The following is an 18261-nucleotide window of genomic DNA, read 5'->3' as shown; positions in this document are numbered from 1 at the left end:
CTAATTTGAGGAGAGCGTTGATCCACGTTCTGTGCGCAAATAGGACCATGGAATTTGGCTGTGGAGGTGATCCTTTGAAAAAAGGCAAAGAAGCGTTCCTTGGTCTTTACCCGTTTCAGGCAGCGTCAAAAGCAAGTTCCCTGACCGGGAATCGAACCCGGGCCGCGGCGGTGAAAGCGCCGAATCCTAGCCACTAGACCACCAGGGAGTCGAGAGTCAACAGTTCAGGGTCCCAGAGCTTGCAAAAAGGAAAAATCACACTACCCTTAAAACAACTAAATCACCCTTAAAGAGACAGATTCTTGGGCCAAAGACAGCTGCCACTCACTGTCCATGGAGACTCAGCTTAATGGCTCATGACCTCCCATCGTGCGAGACGGAGACAAAAATACTCCAACGACGGGACAGGGAGAATTTAAGCAAAGCTGAAGCTTATGGAAATATGCCGGAATGGTGTTCAGCAAGAGCCGGAGGAGAGTCGAAACGCAGGTCAATAGACCTACTCATCAAACACACCAAAAGTGAATAAAACGTTTACACACTGGAGTCGTAGAACAATGGTAAAAAATGTCATGTCTATGCTGATGGGGAACTTTAGGCTCTCCACCACTCTCCCTGACGAGAACATCGTTCTTAAACAGGTGCGCGAGCAAAGGAAGGGCGGATCTTTAAAACAAAGAGATTTTTTTGTGAACATCACAATCTAAAATGACCCTCCTGCGACGTCATTAGCAGAAGGCAGCAAGAGAAGAGCGTTCCCTGATGAGGGGTGTCAAACCCGGGCCGCGGCGTGTGAGAGCGCCGAATCCTAGCCACTAGACGATCTGGAAGGTATTGCCTGTTACACAAGAGGTCACAAAAGTGAATATTATTTTTATACCGTGGCTCAAATTTGGCTTTTCACATTCATACTGTGACGTCCTTCAGTCCTTGTTCTTTCCAGACGCACACAGTTCTCATTTAAGCCACCTAGGCTGAAACTACCAATATGTTTCTTGAAAGTCCATAAACCTTGGTGATCTCTTGGACCTCCCCTAACTACGCTTTCCCTTCCCCCATGTACACATTGTGGAAAATGTTGAGACCAAGGAGTGCCCTCTGCGCGTTGGTGGTATAGTGGTTGAGCATAGCTGCTTCCCAAGCAGTTGACCCGGGTTCGATTCCCGGCCAATGCATTGCGTGGCGGACCTTTTGGTATGAGGAATTACTTGGGATAATGTAGCTTTCCTTCCCATAACACCTACCACTGTGGCCTCGAAGGCTCAGAAACTGCAACTGCACGTGTGGTGCTCTCTCCCAAAGTAGTGCTAATGAATGTGGCTGCTTGCCTTTTGCTGCCAATCCACAGAAAATACGTGTTCGCCTACAATGACTGTTACTCTAATTTGAGGAGAGCGTTGATCCACGTTCTGTGCGCAAATAGGACCATGGAATTTGGCTGTGGAGGTGATCCTTTGAAAAAAGGCAAAGAAGCGTTCCTTGGTCTTTACCCGTTTCAGACAGCGTCAAAAGCAAGTTCCCTGACCGGGAATCGAACCCGGGCCGCGGCGGTGAAAGCGCCAAATCCTAGCCACTAGACAACCAGGGAGTCGAGAGTCAACAGTTCAGGGTCCAAGAGCTTGGAAAAAGGAAAAATCACACTACCCTTAAAACAACTAAATCACCCTTAAAGAGACAGATTCCTGGGCCAATGACAGCTGCCACTCACTGTCCATGGAGACTCAGCTTAGTGGCTCATGACCTCCCATCGTGCGAGACGGAGACAAAAATACTCCAACGACGGGACAGGGAGAATTTAAGCAAAGCTGAAGCTTATGGAAATATGCCGGAATGGTGTTCAGCAAGAGCCGGAGGAGAGTCGATCGGGAGCGTGTCCCATCCTGCTGACATCAAAGCAGTGTCGGTTTGCAGATCCACATGAATATTTAACGAATCAAAGAACAAGTTGATGCCGTCGTCTTGGTTTCCTGATTGTGTACTTTTCTTGTTTAACACTACGTATCGTAAGTTACCTGGACAATAACTCAATTTGCATAAACTAATGGCCGACATCGTCAGTTTGGCAGAATACAACCCTCCAGTCACAGAAACGCATGTCAATAGACCTACTCAACATAACACACCAAAAGTGAATAAAACTTTTACACACTGGAGTCGTAGAACAATGGTAAAAAATGTCATGTCTGCTGATGGGGAACTTTAGGCTCTCCACCACTCTCCCTGACGAGAACATCGTTCTTAAACAGGTGCGCGAGCAAAGGAAGGGCGGATCTTTAAAACAAAGAGATTTTTTTGTGAACATCACAATCTAAAATGACCCTCCTGCGACGTCATTAGCAGAAGGCAGCAAGAGAAGAGCGTTCCCTGAGGAGGGGTGTCAAACTCGGGCCGCCAAACCCGGGCCGCGGCGTGTGAGAGCGCCGAATCCTAGCCACTAGACGATCCGGAAGGTATTGCCTGTTACACAAGAGGTCACAAAAGTGAATATTATTTTTATACCGTGGCTCAAATTTGGCTTTTCACATTCATACTGTGACGTCCTTCAGTCCTTGTTCTTTCCAGACGCACACAGTTCTCATTTAAGCCACCTAGGCTGAAACTACCAATATGTTTCTTGAAAGTCCATAAACCTTGGTGATCTCTTGGACCTCCCCTAACTACGCGTTCCCTTCCCCCATGTACACATTGTGGAAAATGTTGAGACCAAGGAGTGCCCTCTGCGCGTTGGTGGTATAGTGGTTGAGCATAGCTGCTTCCCAAGCAGTTGACCCGGGTTCGATTCACGGCCAATGCATTGTGTGGCGGACCTTTTGGTATGAGGAATTACTTGGGATAATGTAGCTTTCCTTCCCATAACACCTACCACTGTGGCCTCGAAGGTTCAGAAACTGTAACTGCACGCGTGGTGCTCTCTCCCAAAGTAGTGCTAATGAATGTGGCTGCTTGCCTTTTGCTGCCAATCCACAGAAAATACGGGTTCGCCTACAATGCCTGTTACTCTAATTTGAGGAGAGCGTTGATCCACGTTCTGTGCGCAAATAGGACCATGGAATTTGGCTGTGGAGGTGATCCTTTGAAAAAAGGCAAAGAAGCGTTCCTTGGTCTTTACCCGTTTCAGGCAGCGTCAAAAGCAAGTTCCCTGACCGGGAATCGAACCCGGGCCGCGGCGGTGAAAGCGCCGAATCCTAGCCACTAGACCACCAGGGAGTCGAGAGTCAACAGTTCAGGGTCCCAGAGCTTGGAAAAAGGAAAAATCACACTACCCTTAAAACAATTAAATCACCCTTAAAGAGACAGATTCTTGGGCCAAAGACAGCTGCCACTCACTGTCCATGGAGACTCAGCTTAATGGCTCATGACCTCCCATCGTGCAAGACGGAGACAAAAATACTCCAACGACGGGACAGGGAGAATTTAAGCAAAGCTGAAGCTTATGGAAATATGCCGGAATGGTGTGTTCAGCAAGAGCCGGAGGAGAGTCGATCGGGAGCGTGTCCCATCCTGCTGACATCAAAGCACTGTCGGTTTGCAGATCCACATGAATATTTAACGAATCAAAGAACAAGTTGATGCCGTCGTCTCGGTTTCCTGATTGTGTACTTTTCTTGTTTATCACTACGTATCGTAAGTTACCTGGACAATAACTCAATTTGCACAAACTAATGGCCGACATCGTCGGTTTGGCAGAATACAACCCTCCAGTCACAGAAACGCATGTCAATAGACCTACTCAACATAACACACCAAAAGTGAATAAAACTTTTACACACTGGAGTCGTAGAACAATGGTAAAAAATGTCATGTCTATGCTGATGGGGAACTTTAGGCTCTCCACCACTCTCCCTGACGAGAACATCGTTCTTAAACAGGTGCGCGAGCAAAGGAAGGGCGGATCTTTAAAACAAAGAGATTTTTTTGTGAACATCACAATCTAAAATGACCCTCCTGCGACGTCATTAGCAGAAGGCAACAAGAGAAGAGCGTTCCCTGAGGAGGGGTTTCAAACCCGGGCCGCGGCGTGTGAGAGCGCCGAATCCTAGCCACTAGACGATCCGGATCCAGACAAATAGGACCATGGAATTTGGCTGTGGAGGTGATCCTTTGAAAAAAGGCAAAGAAGCGTTCCTTGGTCTTTACCCGTTTCAGGCAGCGTCAAAAGCAAGTTCCCTGACCGGGAATCGAACCCGGGCCGCGGCGGTGAAAGCGCCGAATCCTAGCCACTAGACCACCAGGGAGTCGAGAGTCAACAGTTCAGGGTCCCAGAGCTTGGAAAAAGGAAAAATCACACTACCCTTAAAACAACTAAATCACCCTTAAAGAGACAGATTCTTGGGCCAAAGACAGCTGCCACTCACTGTCCATGGAGACTCAGCTTATTGGCTCATGACCTCCCATCGTGCGAGACGGAGACAAAAATACTCCAACGACGGGACAGGGAGAATTTAAGCAAAGCTGAAGCTTATGGAAATATGCCGGAATGGTGTTCAGCAAGAGCCGGAGGAGAGTCGATCGGGAGCGTGTCCCATCCTGCTGACATCAAAGCACTGTCGGTATGCAGATCCACATGAATATTTAACGAATCAAAGAACAAGTTGATGCCGTCGTCTCGGTTTCCTGATTGTGTACTTTTCTTGTTTAACACTACGTATCGTAAGTTACCTGGACAATAACTCAATTTGCATAAACTAATGGTTTAGCAGGTTTGGCAGAATACAACCCTCCAGTCACAGAAACGCATGTCAATAGACCTACTCAACATAACACACCAAAATTGAATAAAACTTTTACACAATGGAGTCGTAGAACAATGGTAAAAAATGTCATGTCTATGCTGATGGGGAACTTTAGGCTCTCCACCACTCTCCCTGACGAGAACATCGTTCTTAAACAGGTGCGCAAGCAAAGGAAGGGCGGATCTTTAAAACAAAGAGATTTTTTTGTGAACATCACAATCTAAAATGACCCTCCTGCGCCGTCATTAGCAGAAGGCAGCAAGAGAAGAGCGTTCCCTGAGGAGGGGTGTCAAACCCGGGCCGCGGCGTGTGAGAGCGCCGAATCCTAGCCACTAGACGATCTGGAAGGTATTGCCTGTTACACAAGAGGTCACAAAAGTGAATATTATTTTTATACCGTAGCTCAAATTTGGCTTTTCACATTCATACTGTGACGTCCTTCAGTCCTTGTTCTTTCCAGACGCACACAGTTCTCATTTAAGCCACCTAGGCTGAAACTACCAATATGTTTCTTGAAAGTCCATAAATCTTGGTGATCTCTTGGACCTCCCCTAACTACGCTTTCCCTTCCCCCATGTATACATCGTGGAAAATGTTGAGACCAAGGAATGCTCTCTGCGCGTTGGTGGTATAGTGGTTGAGCATAGCTGCTTCCCAAGCAGTTGACCCGGGTTCGATTCACGGCCAATGCATTGTGTGGCGGACCTTTTGGTATGAGGAATTACTTGGGACAATGTAGCTTTCCTTCCCATAACACCTACCACTGTGGCCTCGAAGGCTCAGAAACTGCAACTGCACGCGTGGTGCTCTCTCCCAAAGTAGTGCTAATGAATGTGGCTGCTTGCCTTTTGCTGCCAATCCACAGAAAATACGTGTTCGCCTACAATGACTGTTACTCTAATTTGAGGAGAGCGTTGATCCACGTTCTGTGCGCAAATAGGACCATGGAATTTGGCTGTGGAGGTGATCCTTTGAAAAAAGGCAAAGAAGCGTTCCTTGGTCTTTACCCGTTTCAGACAGCGTCAAAAGCAAGTTCCCTGACCGGGAATCGAACCCGGGCCGCGGCGGTGAAAGCGCCAAATCCTAGCCACTAGACAACCAGGGAGTCGAGAGTCAACAGTTCAGGGTCCAAGAGCTTGGAAAAAGGAAAAATCACACTACCCTTAAAACAACTAAATCACCCTTAAAGAGACAGATTCCTGGGCCAATGACAGCTGCCACTCACTGTCCATGGAGACTCAGCTTAGTGGCTCATGACCTCCCATCGTGCGAGACGGAGACAAAAATACTCCAACGACGGGACAGGGAGAATTTAAGCAAAGCTGAAGCTTATGGAAATATGCCGGCATGGTGTTCAGCAAGAGCCGGAGGAGAGTCGATCGGGAGCGTGTCCCATCCTGCTGACATCAAAGCAGTGTCGGTTTGCAGATCCACATGAATATTTAACGAATCAAAGAACAAGTTGATGCCGTCGTCTTGGTTTCCTGATTGTGTACTTTTCTTGTTTAACACTACGTATCGTAAGTTACCTGGACAATAACTCAATTTGCATAAACTAATGGCCGACATCGTCAGTTTGGCAGAATACAACCCTCCAGTCACAGAAACGCATGTCAATAGACCTACTCAACATAACACACCAAAAGTGAATAAAACTTTTACACACTGGAGTCGTAGAACAATGGTAAAAAATGTCATGTCTGCTGATGGGGAACTTTAGGCTCTCCACCACTCTCCCTGACGAGAACATCGTTATTAAACAGGTGCGCGAGCAAAGGAAGGGCGGATCTTTAAAACAAAGAGATTTTTTTGTGAACATCACAATCTAAAATGACCCTCCTGCGACGTCATTAGCAGAAGGCAGCAAGAGAAGAGCGTTCCCTGAGGAGGGGTGTCAAACTCGGGCCGCCAAACCCGGGCCGCGGCGTGTGAGAGCGCCGAATCCTAGCCACTAGACGATCCGGAAGGTATTGCCTGTTACACAAGAGGTCACAAAAGTGAATATAATTTTTATACCGTGGCTCAAATTTGGCTTTTCACATTCATACTGTGACGTCCTTCAGTCCTTGTTCTTTCCAGACGCACACAGTTCTCATTTAAGCCACCTAGGCTGAAACTACCAATATGTTTCTTGAAAGTCCATAAACCTTGGTGATCTCTTGGACCTCCCCTAACTACGCGTTCCCTTCCCCCATGTACACATTGTGGAAAATGTTGAGACCAAGGAGTGCCCTCTGCGCGTTGGTGGTATAGTGGTTGAGCATAGCTGCTTCCCAAGCAGTTGACCCGGGTTCGATTCACGGCCAATGCATTGTGTGGCGGACCTTTTGGTATGAGGAATTACTTGGGATAATGTAGCTTTCCTTCCCATAACACCTACCACTGTGGCCTCGAAGGTTCAGAAACTGTAACTGCACGCGTGGTGCTCTCTCCCAAAGTAGTGCTAATGAATGTGGCTGCTTGCCTTTTGCTGCCAATCCACAGAAAATACGGGTTCGCCTACAATGCCTGTTACTCTAATTTGAGGAGAGCGTTGATCCACGTTCTGTGCGCAAATAGGACCATGGAATTTGGCTGTGGAGGTGATCCTTTGAAAAAAGGCAAAGAAGCGTTCCTTGGTCTTTACCCGTTTCAGGCAGCGTCAAAAGCAAGTTCCCTGACCGGGAATCGAACCCGGGCCGCGGCGGTGAAAGCGCCGAATCCTAGCCACTAGACCACCAGGGAGTCGAGAGTCAACAGTTCAGGGTCCCAGAGCTTGGAAAAAGGAAAAATCACACTACCCTTAAAACAATTAAATCACCCTTAAAGAGACAGATTCTTGGGCCAAAGACAGCTGCCACTCACTGTCCATGGAGACTCAGCTTAATGGCTCATGACCTCCCATCGTGCAAGACGGAGACAAAAATACTCCAACGACGGGACAGGGAGAATTTAAGCAAAGCTGAAGCTTATGGAAATATGCCGGAATGGTGTGTTCAGCAAGAGCCGGAGGAGAGTCGATCGGGAGCGTGTCCCATCCTGCTGACATCAAAGCACTGTCGGTTTGCAGATCCACATGAATATTTAACGAATCAAAGAACAAGTTGATGCCGTCGTCTCGGTTTCCTGATTGTGTACTTTTCTTGTTTATCACTACGTATCGTAAGTTACCTGGACAATAACTCAATTTGCACAAACTAATGGCCGACATCGTCGGTTTGGCAGAATACAACCCTCCAGTCACAGAAACGCATGTCAATAGACCTACTCAACATAACACACCAAAAGTGAATAAAACTTTTACACACTGGAGTCGTAGAACAATGGTAAAAAATGTCATGTCTATGCTGATGGGGAACTTTAGGCTCTCCACCACTCTCCCTGACGAGAACATCGTTCTTAAACAGGTGCGCGAGCAAAGGAAGGGCGGATCTTTAAAACAAAGAGATTTTTTTGTGAACATCACAATCTAAAATGACCCTCCTGCGACGTCATTAGCAGAAGGCAACAAGAGAAGAGCGTTCCCTGAGGAGGGGTTTCAAACCCGGGCCGCGGCGTGTGAGAGCGCCGAATCCTAGCCACTAGACGATCCGGATCCAGACAAATAGGACCATGGAATTTGGCTGTGGAGGTGATCCTTTGAAAAAAGGCAAAGAAGCGTTCCTTGGTCTTTACCCGTTTCAGGCAGCGTCAAAAGCAAGTTCCCTGACCGGGAATCGAACCCGGGCCGCGGCGGTGAAAGCGCCGAATCCTAGCCACTAGACCACCAGGGAGTCGAGAGTCAACAGTTCAGGGTCCCAGAGCTTGGAAAAAGGAAAAATCACACTACCCTTAAAACAACTAAATCACCCTTAAAGAGACAGATTCTTGGGCCAAAGACAGCTGCCACTCACTGTCCATGGAGACTCAGCTTATTGGCTCATGACCTCCCATCGTGCGAGACGGAGACAAAAATACTCCAACGACAGGACAGGGAGAATTTAAGCAAAGCTGAAGCTTATGGAAATATGCCGGAATGGTGTTCAGCAAGAGCCGGAGGAGAGTCGATCGGGAGCGTGTCCCATCCTGCTGACATCAAAGCACTGTCGGTATGCAGATCCACATGAATATTTAACGAATCAAAGAACAAGTTGATGCCGTCGTCTCGGTTTCCTGATTGTGTACTTTTCTTGTTTAACACTACGTATCGTAAGTTACCTGGACAATAACTCAATTTGCATAAACTAATGGTTTAGCAGGTTTGGCAGAATACAACCCTCCAGTCACAGAAACGCATGTCAATAGACCTACTCAACATAACACACCAAAATTGAATAAAACTTTTACACAATGGAGTCGTAGAACAATGGTAAAAAATGTCATGTCTATGCTGATGGGGAACTTTAGGCTCTCCACCACTCTCCCTGACGAGAACATCGTTCTTAAACAGGTGCGCAAGCAAAGGAAGGGCGGATCTTTAAAACAAAGAGATTTTTTTGTGAACATCACAATCTAAAATGACCCTCCTGCGCCGTCATTAGCAGAAGGCAGCAAGAGAAGAGCGTTCCCTGAGGAGGGGTGTCAAACCCGGGCCGCGGCGTGTGAGAGCGCCGAATCCTAGCCACTAGACGATCTGGAAGGTATTGCCTGTTACACAAGAGGTCACAAAAGTGAATATTATTTTTATACCGTAGCTCAAATTTGGCTTTTCACATTCATACTGTGACGTCCTTCAGTCCTTGTTCTTTCCAGACGCACACAGTTCTCATTTAAGCCACCTAGGCTGAAACTACCAATATGTTTCTTGAAAGTCCATAAATCTTGGTGATCTCTTGGACCTCCCCTAACTACGCTTTCCCTTCCCCCATGTATACATCGTGGAAAATGTTGAGACCATGGAATGCTCTCTGCGCGTTGGTGGTATAGTGGTTGAGCATAGCTGCTTCCCAAGCAGTTGACCCGGGTTCGATTCACGGCCAATGCATTGTGTGGCGGACCTTTTGGTATGAGGAATTACTTGGGACAATGTAGCTTTCCTTCCCATAACACCTACCACTGTGGCCTCGAAGGCTCAGAAACTGCAACTGCACGCGTGGTGCTCTCTCCCAAAGTAGTGCTAATGAATGTGGCTGCTTGCCTTTTGCTGCCAATCCACAGAAAATACGGGTTCGCCTACAATGCCTGTTACTCTAATTTGAGGAGAGCGTTGATCCACGTTCTGTGCGCAAATAGGACCATGGAATTTGGCTGTGGAAGTGATCCTTTGAAAAAAGGCAAAGAAGCGTTCCTTGGTCTTTACCCGTTTCAGGCAGCGTCAAAAGCAAGTTCCCTGACCGGGAATCGAACCCGGGCCGCGGCGGTGAAAGCGCCGAATCCTAGCCACTAGACCACCAGGGAGTCCAGAGTCAACAGTTCAGGGTCCCAGAGCTTGGAAAAAGGAAAAATCACACTACCCTTAAAACAACTAAATCACCCTTAAAGAGACAGACTCCTGGGCCAAAGACAGCTGCCACTCACTGTCCATGGAGACTCAGCTTTGTGGCTCATGACCTACCATCGTGCGAGACGGAGACAAAAATACTCCAACGACGGGACAGGGAGAATTTAAGCAAAGCTGAAGCTTATGGAAATATGCCGGAATGGTGTTCAGCAAGAGCCGGAGGAGAGTCGATCGTGAGCGTGTCCCATCCTGCTGACATCAAAGCACTGTCGGTTTGCAGATCCACAGGAATATTTAACGAATCAAAAAACAAGTTGATGCCGTCGTCTCGGTTTCCTGATTGTGTACTTTTCTTGTTTAACACTACGTATCGTAAGTTACCTGGACAATAACTCAATTTGCATAAACTAATGGCCGACATCGTCGGTTTGGCAGAATACAACCCTCCAGTCACAGAAATGCATGTCAATAGACCTACTCAACATAACACACCAAAAGTGAATAAAACTTTTACACACACGAGTCGTAGAACAATGGTAAAAAATGTCATGTCCATGCTGATGGGGAAATTTAGGCTCTCCACGACTCTCCATGACGAGAACATCGTTCTTAAATAGGTGCGCGAGCAGAGGAAGGGCGGATCTTTAAAACAAAGAGATTTTTTTGTGAACATCACAATCTAAAATGACCCTCCTGCGACGTCATTAGCAGAAGGCAGCAAGAGAAGAGCGTTCCCTGATGAGGGGTGTCAAACCCGGGCCGCGGCGTGTGAGAGCGCCGAATCCTAGCCACTAGACGATCTGGAAGGTATTGCCTGTTACACAAGAGGTCACAAAAGTGAATATTATTTTTATACCGTGGCTCAAATTTGGCTTTTCACATTCATACTGTGACGTCCTTCAGTCCTTGTTCTTTCCAGACGCACACAGTTCTCATTTAAGCCACCTAGGCTGAAACTACCAATATGTTTCTTGAAAGTCCATAAACCTTGGTGATCTCTTGGACCTCCCCTAACTACGCTTTCCCTTCCCCCATGTACACATTGTGGAAAATGTTGAGACCAAGGAGTGCCCTCTGCACGTTGGTGGTATAGTGGTTGAGCATAGCTGCTTCCCAAGCAGTTGACCTGGGTTCGATTCCCGGCCAATGCATTGCGTGGTGGGCCTTTTGGTATGAGGAATTACTTGGAATAATGTAGCTTTTCTTCCCATAACACCTACCACTGTGGCCTCGAAGGCTCAGAAACTGCAACTCCACGCGTGGTGCTCTCTCCCAAAGTAGTGCTAATGAATGTGGCTGCTTGCCTTTTGCTGCCAATCCACAGAAAATACGGGTTCGCCTACAATGCCTGTTACTCTAATTTGAGGAGAGCGTTGATCCACGTTCTGTGTGCAAATAGGACCAGGGAATTTGGCTGTGGAGGTGATCCTTTGAAAAAAGGCAAAGAAACGTTCCTGGGTCTTTACCCGTTTCAGGCAGCGTCAAAAGCAAGTTCCCTGACCGGGAATCGAACCCGGGCCGCGGCGGTGAAAGCGCCGAATCCTAGCCACTAGACAACCAGGGAGTCGAGAGTCAACAGTTCAGGGTCCAAGAGCTTGGAAAAAGGAAAAATAACACTACCCTTAAAACAACTAAATCACCCTTAAAGAGACAGATTCCTGGGCCAAAGACAGCTGCCACTCACTGTCCATGGAGACTCAGCTTAGTGGCTCATGACCTCCCATCGTGCGAGACGGAGACAAAAATACTCCAACGACGGGACAGGGAGAATTTAAGCAAAGCTGAAGCTTATGGAAATATGCCGGAATGGTGTTCAGCAAGAGCCGGAGGAGAGTCGATCGGGAGCGTGTCCCATCCTGCTGACATCAAAGCAGTGTCGGTTTGCAGATCCACATGAATATTTAACGAATCAAAGAACAAGTTGATGCCGTCGTCTCGGTTTCCTGATTGTGTACTTTTCTTGTTTAACACTACGTATCGTAAGTTACCTGGACAATAACTCAATTTGCATAAACTAATGGCCGACATCGTCGGTTTGGCAGAATACAACGTGGCTCAAATTTGGCTTTTCACATTCATACTGTGACGTCCTTCAGTCCTTGTTCTTTCGAGACGCACACAGTTCTCATTTAAGCCACCTAGGCTGAAACTACCAATATGTGTTTAGAAAAACAAATAGGACCAGGGAGTTTGGCTGTGGAGGTGATCCTTTGAAAAAAGGCAAAGAAGCGTTCCTGGGTCTTTACCCGTTTCAGGCAGCGTCAAAAGCTAGTTCCCTGACCGGGAATCGAACCCGGGCCGCGGCGGTGAAAGCGCCGAATCCTAGCCACTAGACCACCAGGGAGTCGAGAGTCAACAGTTCAGGGTCCCAGAGCTTGGAAAAAGGAAAAATCACACTACCCTTAAAACAACTAAATCACCCTTAAAGAGACAGATTCCTGGGCCAAAGACAGCTGCCACTCACTGTCCATGGAGACTCAGCTTAGTGGCTCATGACCTCCCATCGTACGAGACGGAGACAAAAATACTCCAACGACGGGACAGGGAGAATTTAAGCAAAGCTGAAGCTTATGGAAATATGCTGGAATGGTGTTCAGCAAGAGCCGGAGGAGAGTCGATCGGGAGCGTGTCCCATCCTGCTGACATCAAAGCACTGTCGGTTTGCAGATCCACATGAATATTCAACGAATCAAAGAACAAGTTGATGCCGTCGTCTCGGTTTCCTGATTGTGTACTTTTCTTGTTTAACACTACGTATCGTAAGTTACCTGGACAATAACTCAATTTGCATAAACTAATGGCCGACATCGTCGGTTTGGCAGAATACAACCCTCCAGTCACAGAAACGCATGTCAATAGACCTACTCAACATAACACACCAAAATTGAATAAAACTTTTACACAATGGAGTCGTAGAACAATGGTAAAAAATGTCATGTCTATGCTGATGGGGAACTTTAGGCTCTCCACCACTCTCCCTGACGAGAACATCGTTCTTAAACAGGTGCGCAAGCAAAGGAAGGGCGGATCTTTAAAACAAAGAGATTTTTTTGTGAACATCACAATCTAAAATGACCCTCCTGCGCCGTCATTAGCAGAAGGCAGCAAGAGAAGAGCGTTCCCTGAGGAGGGGTGTCAAACCCGGGCCGCGGCGTGTGAGAGCGCCGAATCCTAGCCACTAGACGATCTGGAAGGTATTGCCTGTTACACAAGAGGTCACAAAAGTGAATATTATTTTTATACCGTAGCTCAAATTTGGCTTTTCACATTCATACTGTGACGTCCTTCAGTCCTTGTTCTTTCCAGACGCACACAGTTCTCATTTAAGCCACCTAGGCTGAAACTACCAATATGTTTCTTGAAAGTCCATAAATCTTGGTGATCTCTTGGACCTCCCCTAACTACGCTTTCCCTTCCCCCATGTATACATCGTGGAAAATGTTGAGACCATGGAATGCTCTCTGCGCGTTGGTGGTATAGTGGTTGAGCATAGCTGCTTCCCAAGCAGTTGACCCGGGTTCGATTCACGGCCAATGCATTGTGTGGCGGACCTTTTGGTATGAGGAATTACTTGGGACAATGTAGCTTTCCTTCCCATAACACCTACCACTGTGGCCTCGAAGGCTCAGAAACTGCAACTGCACGCGTGGTGCTCTCTCCCAAAGTAGTGCTAATGAATGTGGCTGCTTGCCTTTTGCTGCCAATCCACAGAAAATACGGGTTCGCCTACAATGCCTGTTACTCTAATTTGAGGAGAGCGTTGATCCACGTTCTGTGCGCAAATAGGACCATGGAATTTGGCTGTGGAAGTGATCCTTTGAAAAAAGGCAAAGAAGCGTTCCTTGGTCTTTACCCGTTTCAGGCAGCGTCAAAAGCAAGTTCCCTGACCGGGAATCGAACCCGGGCCACGGCGGTGAAAGCGCCGAATCCTAGCCACTAGACCACCAGGGAGTCCAGAGTCAACAGTTCAGGGTCCCAGAGCTTGGAAAAAGGAAAAATCACACTACCCTTAAAACAACTAAATCACCCTTAAAGAGACAGACTCCTGGGCCAAAGACAGCTGCCACTCACTGTCCATGGAGACTCAGCTTTGTGGCTCATGACCTACCATCGTGCGAGACGGAGACAAAAATACTCCAACGACGGGACAGGGAGAATTTAAGCAAAGCTGAAGCTTATGGAAATATGCCGGAATGGTGTTCAGCAAGAGCCGGAGGAGAGTCGATCGTGAGCGTGTCCCATCCTGCTGACATCAAAGCACTGTCGGTTTGCAGATCCACAGGAATATTTAACGAATCAAAAAACAAGTTGATGCCGTCGTCTCGGTTTCCTGATTGTGTACTTTTCTTGTTTAACACTACGTATCGTAAGTTACCTGGACAATAACTCAATTTGCATAAACTAATGGCCGACATCGTCGGTTTGGCAGAATACAACCCTCCAGTCACAGAAATGCATGTCAATAGACCTACTCAACATAACACACCAAAAGTGAATAAAACTTTTACACACACGAGTCGTAGAACAATGGTAAAAAATGTCATGTCCATGCTGATGGGGAAATTTAGGCTCTCCACGACTCTCCATGACGAGAACATCGTTCTTAAATAGGTGCGCGAGCAGAGGAAGGGCGGATCTTTAAAACAAAGAGATTTTTTTGTGAACATCACAATCTAAAATGACCCTCCTGCGACGTCATTAGCAGAAGGCAGCAAGAGAAGAGCGTTCCCTGATGAGGGGTGTCAAACCCGGGCCGCGGCGTGTGAGAGCGCCGAATCCTAGCCACTAGACGATCTGGAAGGTATTGCCTGTTACACAAGAGGTCACAAAAGTGAATATTATTTTTATACCGTGGCTCAAATTTGGCTTTTCACATTCATACTGTGACGTCCTTCAGTCCTTGTTCTTTCCAGACGCACACAGTTCTCATTTAAGCCACCTAGGCTGAAACTACCAATATGTTTCTTGAAAGTCCATAAACCTTGGTGATCTCTTGGACCTCCCCTAACTACGCTTTCCCTTCCCCCATGTACACATTGTGGAAAATGTTGAGACCAAGGAGTGCCCTCTGCACGTTGGTGGTATAGTGGTTGAGCATAGCTGCTTCCCAAGCAGTTGACCTGGGTTCGATTCCCGGCCAATGCATTGCGTGGTGGGCCTTTTGGTATGAGGAATTACTTGGAATAATGTAGCTTTTCTTCCCATAACACCTACCACTGTGGCCTCGAAGGCTCAGAAACTGCAACTCCACGCGTGGTGCTCTCTCCCAAAGTAGTGCTAATGAATGTGGCTGCTTGCCTTTTGCTGCCAATCCACAGAAAATACGGGTTCGCCTACAATGCCTGTTACTCTAATTTGAGGAGAGCGTTGATCCACGTTCTGTGTGCAAATAGGACCAGGGAATTTGGCTGTGGAGGTGATCCTTTGAAAAAAGGCAAAGAAACGTTCCTGGGTCTTTACCCGTTTCAGGCAGCGTCAAAAGCAAGTTCCCTGACCGGGAATCGAACCCGGGCCGCGGCGGTGAAAGCGCCGAATCCTAGCCACTAGACAACCAGGGAGTCGAGAGTCAACAGTTCAGGGTCCAAGAGCTTGGAAAAAGGAAAAATAACACTACCCTTAAAACAACTAAATCACCCTTAAAGAGACAGATTCCTGGGCCAAAGACAGCTGCCACTCACTGTCCATGGAGACTCAGCTTAGTGGCTCATGACCTCCCATCGTGCGAGACGGAGACAAAAATACTCCAACGACGGGACAGGGAGAATTTAAGCAAAGCTGAAGCTTATGGAAATATGCCGGAATGGTGTTCAGCAAGAGCCGGAGGAGAGTCGATCGGGAGCGTGTCCCATCCTGCTGACATCAAAGCAGTGTCGGTTTGCAGATCCACATGAATATTTAACGAATCAAAGAACAAGTTGATGCCGTCGTCTCGGTTTCCTGATTGTGTACTTTTCTTGTTTAACACTACGTATCGTAAGTTACCTGGACAATAACTCAATTTGCATAAACTAATGGCCGACATCGTCGGTTTGGCAGAATACAACGTGGCTCAAATTTGGCTTTTCACATTCATACTGTGACGTCCTTCAGTCCTTGTTCTTTCGAGACGCACACAGTTCTCATTTAAGCCACCTAGGCTGAAACTACCAATATGTGTTTAGAAAAACAAATAGGACCAGGGAGTTTGGCTGTGGAGGTGATCCTTTGAAAAAAGGCAAAGAAGCGTTCCTGGGTCTTTACCCGTTTCAGGCAGCGTCAAAAGCTAGTTCCCTGACCGGGAATCGAACCCGGGCCGCGGCGGTGAAAGCGCCGAATCCTAGCCACTAGACCACCAGGGAGTCGAGAGTCAACAGTTCAGGGTCCCAGAGCTTGGAAAAAGGAAAAATCACACTACCCTTAAAACAACTAAATCACCCTTAAAGAGACAGATTCCTGGGCCAAAGACAGCTGCCACTCACTGTCCATGGAGACTCAGCTTAGTGGCTCATGACCTCCCATCGTACGAGACGGAGACAAAAATACTCCAACGACGGGACAGGGAGAATTTAAGCAAAGCTGAAGCTTATGGAAATATGCTGGAATGGTGTTCAGCAAGAGCCGGAGGAGAGTCGATCGGGAGCGTGTCCCATCCTGCTGACATCAAAGCACTGTCGGTTTGCAGATCCACATGAATATTCAACGAATCAAAGAACAAGTTGATGCCGTCGTCTCGGTTTCCTGATTGTGTACTTTTCTTGTTTAACACTACGTATCGTAAGTTACCTGGACAATAACTCAATTTGCATAAACTAATGGCCGACATCGTCGGTTTGGCAGAATACAACCCTCCAGTCACAGAAACGCATGTCAATAGACCTACTCAACATAACACACCAAAATTGAATAAAACTTTTACACAATGGAGTCGTAGAACAATGGTAAAAAATGTCATGTCTATGCTGATGGGGAACTTTAGGCTCTCCACCACTCTCCCTGACGAGAACATCGTTCTTAAACAGGTGCGCAAGCAAAGGAAGGGCGGATCTTTAAAACAAAGAGATTTTTTTGTGAACATCACAATCTAAAATGACCCTCCTGCGCCGTCATTAGCAGAAGGCAGCAAGAGAAGAGCGTTCCCTGAGGAGGGGTGTCAAACCCGGGCCGCGGCGTGTGAGAGCGCCGAATCCTAGCCACTAGACGATCTGGAAGGTATTGCCTGTTACACAAGAGGTCACAAAAGTGAATATTATTTTTATACCGTAGCTCAAATTTGGCTTTTCACATTCATACTGTGACGTCCTTCAGTCCTTGTTCTTTCCAGACGCACACAGTTCTCATTTAAGCCACCTAGGCTGAAACTACCAATATGTTTCTTGAAAGTCCATAAATCTTGGTGATCTCTTGGACCTCCCCTAACTACGCTTTCCCTTCCCCCATGTATACATCGTGGAAAATGTTGAGACCATGGAATGCTCTCTGCGCGTTGGTGGTATAGTGGTTGAGCATAGCTGCTTCCCAAGCAGTTGACCCGGGTTCGATTCACGGCCAATGCATTGTGTGGCGGACCTTTTGGTATGAGGAATTACTTGGGACAATGTAGCTTTCCTTCCCATAACACCTACCACTGTGGCCTCGAAGGCTCAGAAACTGCAACTGCACGCGTGGTGCTCTCTCCCAAAGTAGTGCTAATGAATGTGGCTGCTTGCCTTTTGCTGCCAATCCACAGAAAATACGGGTTCGCCTACAATGCCTGTTACTCTAATTTGAGGAGAGCGTTGATCCACGTTCTGTGCGCAAATAGGACCATGGAATTTGGCTGTGGAAGTGATCCTTTGAAAAAAGGCAAAGAAGCGTTCCTTGGTCTTTACCCGTTTCAGGCAGCGTCAAAAGCAAGTTCCCTGACCGGGAATCGAACCCGGGCCGCGGCGGTGAAAGCGCCGAATCCTAGCCACTAGACCACCAGGGAGTCCAGAGTCAACAGTTCAGGGTCCCAGAGCTTGGAAAAAGGAAAAATCACACTACCCTTAAAACAACTAAATCACCCTTAAAGAGACAGACTCCTGGGCCAAAGACAGCTGCCACTCACTGTCCATGGAGACTCAGCTTTGTGGCTCATGACCTACCATCGTGCGAGACGGAGACAAAAATACT

At 47.4% G+C, this 18261-nt stretch overlaps 23 non-coding genes across 23 annotated transcripts; 9 read left to right on the top strand and 14 right to left on the bottom strand.

The window, feature by feature from the left end:
- Positions 1-136: 136 nt before the first annotated feature.
- Positions 137-208, bottom strand: trnae-uuc (transfer RNA glutamic acid (anticodon UUC)). The gene has a single exon. It is a non-coding gene; the product is annotated as a tRNA-Glu (tRNA).
- Positions 209-1102: 894 nt separating this feature from the next.
- trnag-ccc (transfer RNA glycine (anticodon CCC)) lies at positions 1103-1175 on the top strand. Its single transcript has one exon. It is a non-coding gene; the product is annotated as a tRNA-Gly (tRNA).
- A 341-nt stretch (positions 1176-1516) lies between these two features.
- On the bottom strand, positions 1517-1588 carry trnae-uuc (transfer RNA glutamic acid (anticodon UUC)). The gene has a single exon. It is a non-coding gene; the product is annotated as a tRNA-Glu (tRNA).
- A 1133-nt stretch (positions 1589-2721) lies between these two features.
- On the top strand, positions 2722-2794 carry trnag-ccc (transfer RNA glycine (anticodon CCC)). Its single transcript has one exon. It is a non-coding gene; the product is annotated as a tRNA-Gly (tRNA).
- Positions 2795-3135: 341 nt separating this feature from the next.
- trnae-uuc (transfer RNA glutamic acid (anticodon UUC)) lies at positions 3136-3207 on the bottom strand. Its single transcript has one exon. It is a non-coding gene; the product is annotated as a tRNA-Glu (tRNA).
- A 956-nt stretch (positions 3208-4163) lies between these two features.
- Positions 4164-4235, bottom strand: trnae-uuc (transfer RNA glutamic acid (anticodon UUC)). Its single transcript has one exon. It is a non-coding gene; the product is annotated as a tRNA-Glu (tRNA).
- Positions 4236-5352: 1117 nt separating this feature from the next.
- trnag-ccc (transfer RNA glycine (anticodon CCC)) lies at positions 5353-5425 on the top strand. Its single transcript has one exon. It is a non-coding gene; the product is annotated as a tRNA-Gly (tRNA).
- Positions 5426-5766: 341 nt separating this feature from the next.
- trnae-uuc (transfer RNA glutamic acid (anticodon UUC)) lies at positions 5767-5838 on the bottom strand. The gene has a single exon. It is a non-coding gene; the product is annotated as a tRNA-Glu (tRNA).
- A 1133-nt stretch (positions 5839-6971) lies between these two features.
- Positions 6972-7044, top strand: trnag-ccc (transfer RNA glycine (anticodon CCC)). The gene has a single exon. It is a non-coding gene; the product is annotated as a tRNA-Gly (tRNA).
- Positions 7045-7385: 341 nt separating this feature from the next.
- Positions 7386-7457, bottom strand: trnae-uuc (transfer RNA glutamic acid (anticodon UUC)). The gene has a single exon. It is a non-coding gene; the product is annotated as a tRNA-Glu (tRNA).
- Positions 7458-8413: 956 nt separating this feature from the next.
- Positions 8414-8485, bottom strand: trnae-uuc (transfer RNA glutamic acid (anticodon UUC)). The gene has a single exon. It is a non-coding gene; the product is annotated as a tRNA-Glu (tRNA).
- Positions 8486-9602: 1117 nt separating this feature from the next.
- Positions 9603-9675, top strand: trnag-ccc (transfer RNA glycine (anticodon CCC)). Its single transcript has one exon. It is a non-coding gene; the product is annotated as a tRNA-Gly (tRNA).
- A 341-nt stretch (positions 9676-10016) lies between these two features.
- trnae-uuc (transfer RNA glutamic acid (anticodon UUC)) lies at positions 10017-10088 on the bottom strand. The gene has a single exon. It is a non-coding gene; the product is annotated as a tRNA-Glu (tRNA).
- Positions 10089-11209: 1121 nt separating this feature from the next.
- Positions 11210-11282, top strand: trnag-ccc (transfer RNA glycine (anticodon CCC)). Its single transcript has one exon. It is a non-coding gene; the product is annotated as a tRNA-Gly (tRNA).
- Positions 11283-11623: 341 nt separating this feature from the next.
- On the bottom strand, positions 11624-11695 carry trnae-uuc (transfer RNA glutamic acid (anticodon UUC)). Its single transcript has one exon. It is a non-coding gene; the product is annotated as a tRNA-Glu (tRNA).
- Positions 11696-12403: 708 nt separating this feature from the next.
- trnae-uuc (transfer RNA glutamic acid (anticodon UUC)) lies at positions 12404-12475 on the bottom strand. Its single transcript has one exon. It is a non-coding gene; the product is annotated as a tRNA-Glu (tRNA).
- A 1121-nt stretch (positions 12476-13596) lies between these two features.
- Positions 13597-13669, top strand: trnag-ccc (transfer RNA glycine (anticodon CCC)). The gene has a single exon. It is a non-coding gene; the product is annotated as a tRNA-Gly (tRNA).
- Positions 13670-14010: 341 nt separating this feature from the next.
- Positions 14011-14082, bottom strand: trnae-uuc (transfer RNA glutamic acid (anticodon UUC)). Its single transcript has one exon. It is a non-coding gene; the product is annotated as a tRNA-Glu (tRNA).
- A 1121-nt stretch (positions 14083-15203) lies between these two features.
- trnag-ccc (transfer RNA glycine (anticodon CCC)) lies at positions 15204-15276 on the top strand. Its single transcript has one exon. It is a non-coding gene; the product is annotated as a tRNA-Gly (tRNA).
- A 341-nt stretch (positions 15277-15617) lies between these two features.
- trnae-uuc (transfer RNA glutamic acid (anticodon UUC)) lies at positions 15618-15689 on the bottom strand. Its single transcript has one exon. It is a non-coding gene; the product is annotated as a tRNA-Glu (tRNA).
- A 708-nt stretch (positions 15690-16397) lies between these two features.
- Positions 16398-16469, bottom strand: trnae-uuc (transfer RNA glutamic acid (anticodon UUC)). Its single transcript has one exon. It is a non-coding gene; the product is annotated as a tRNA-Glu (tRNA).
- A 1121-nt stretch (positions 16470-17590) lies between these two features.
- On the top strand, positions 17591-17663 carry trnag-ccc (transfer RNA glycine (anticodon CCC)). Its single transcript has one exon. It is a non-coding gene; the product is annotated as a tRNA-Gly (tRNA).
- A 341-nt stretch (positions 17664-18004) lies between these two features.
- On the bottom strand, positions 18005-18076 carry trnae-uuc (transfer RNA glutamic acid (anticodon UUC)). The gene has a single exon. It is a non-coding gene; the product is annotated as a tRNA-Glu (tRNA).
- Positions 18077-18261: the final 185 nt, after the last annotated feature.

Source organism: Channa argus, unplaced genomic scaffold (assembly GCF_033026475.1).
Source record: "Channa argus isolate prfri unplaced genomic scaffold, Channa argus male v1.0 Contig038, whole genome shotgun sequence".
In the NCBI taxonomy this organism is placed as follows: Eukaryota; Metazoa; Chordata; class Actinopteri; order Anabantiformes; family Channidae; genus Channa; species Channa argus.
This window is presented reverse-complemented; position numbering and strand designations above follow the sequence as displayed.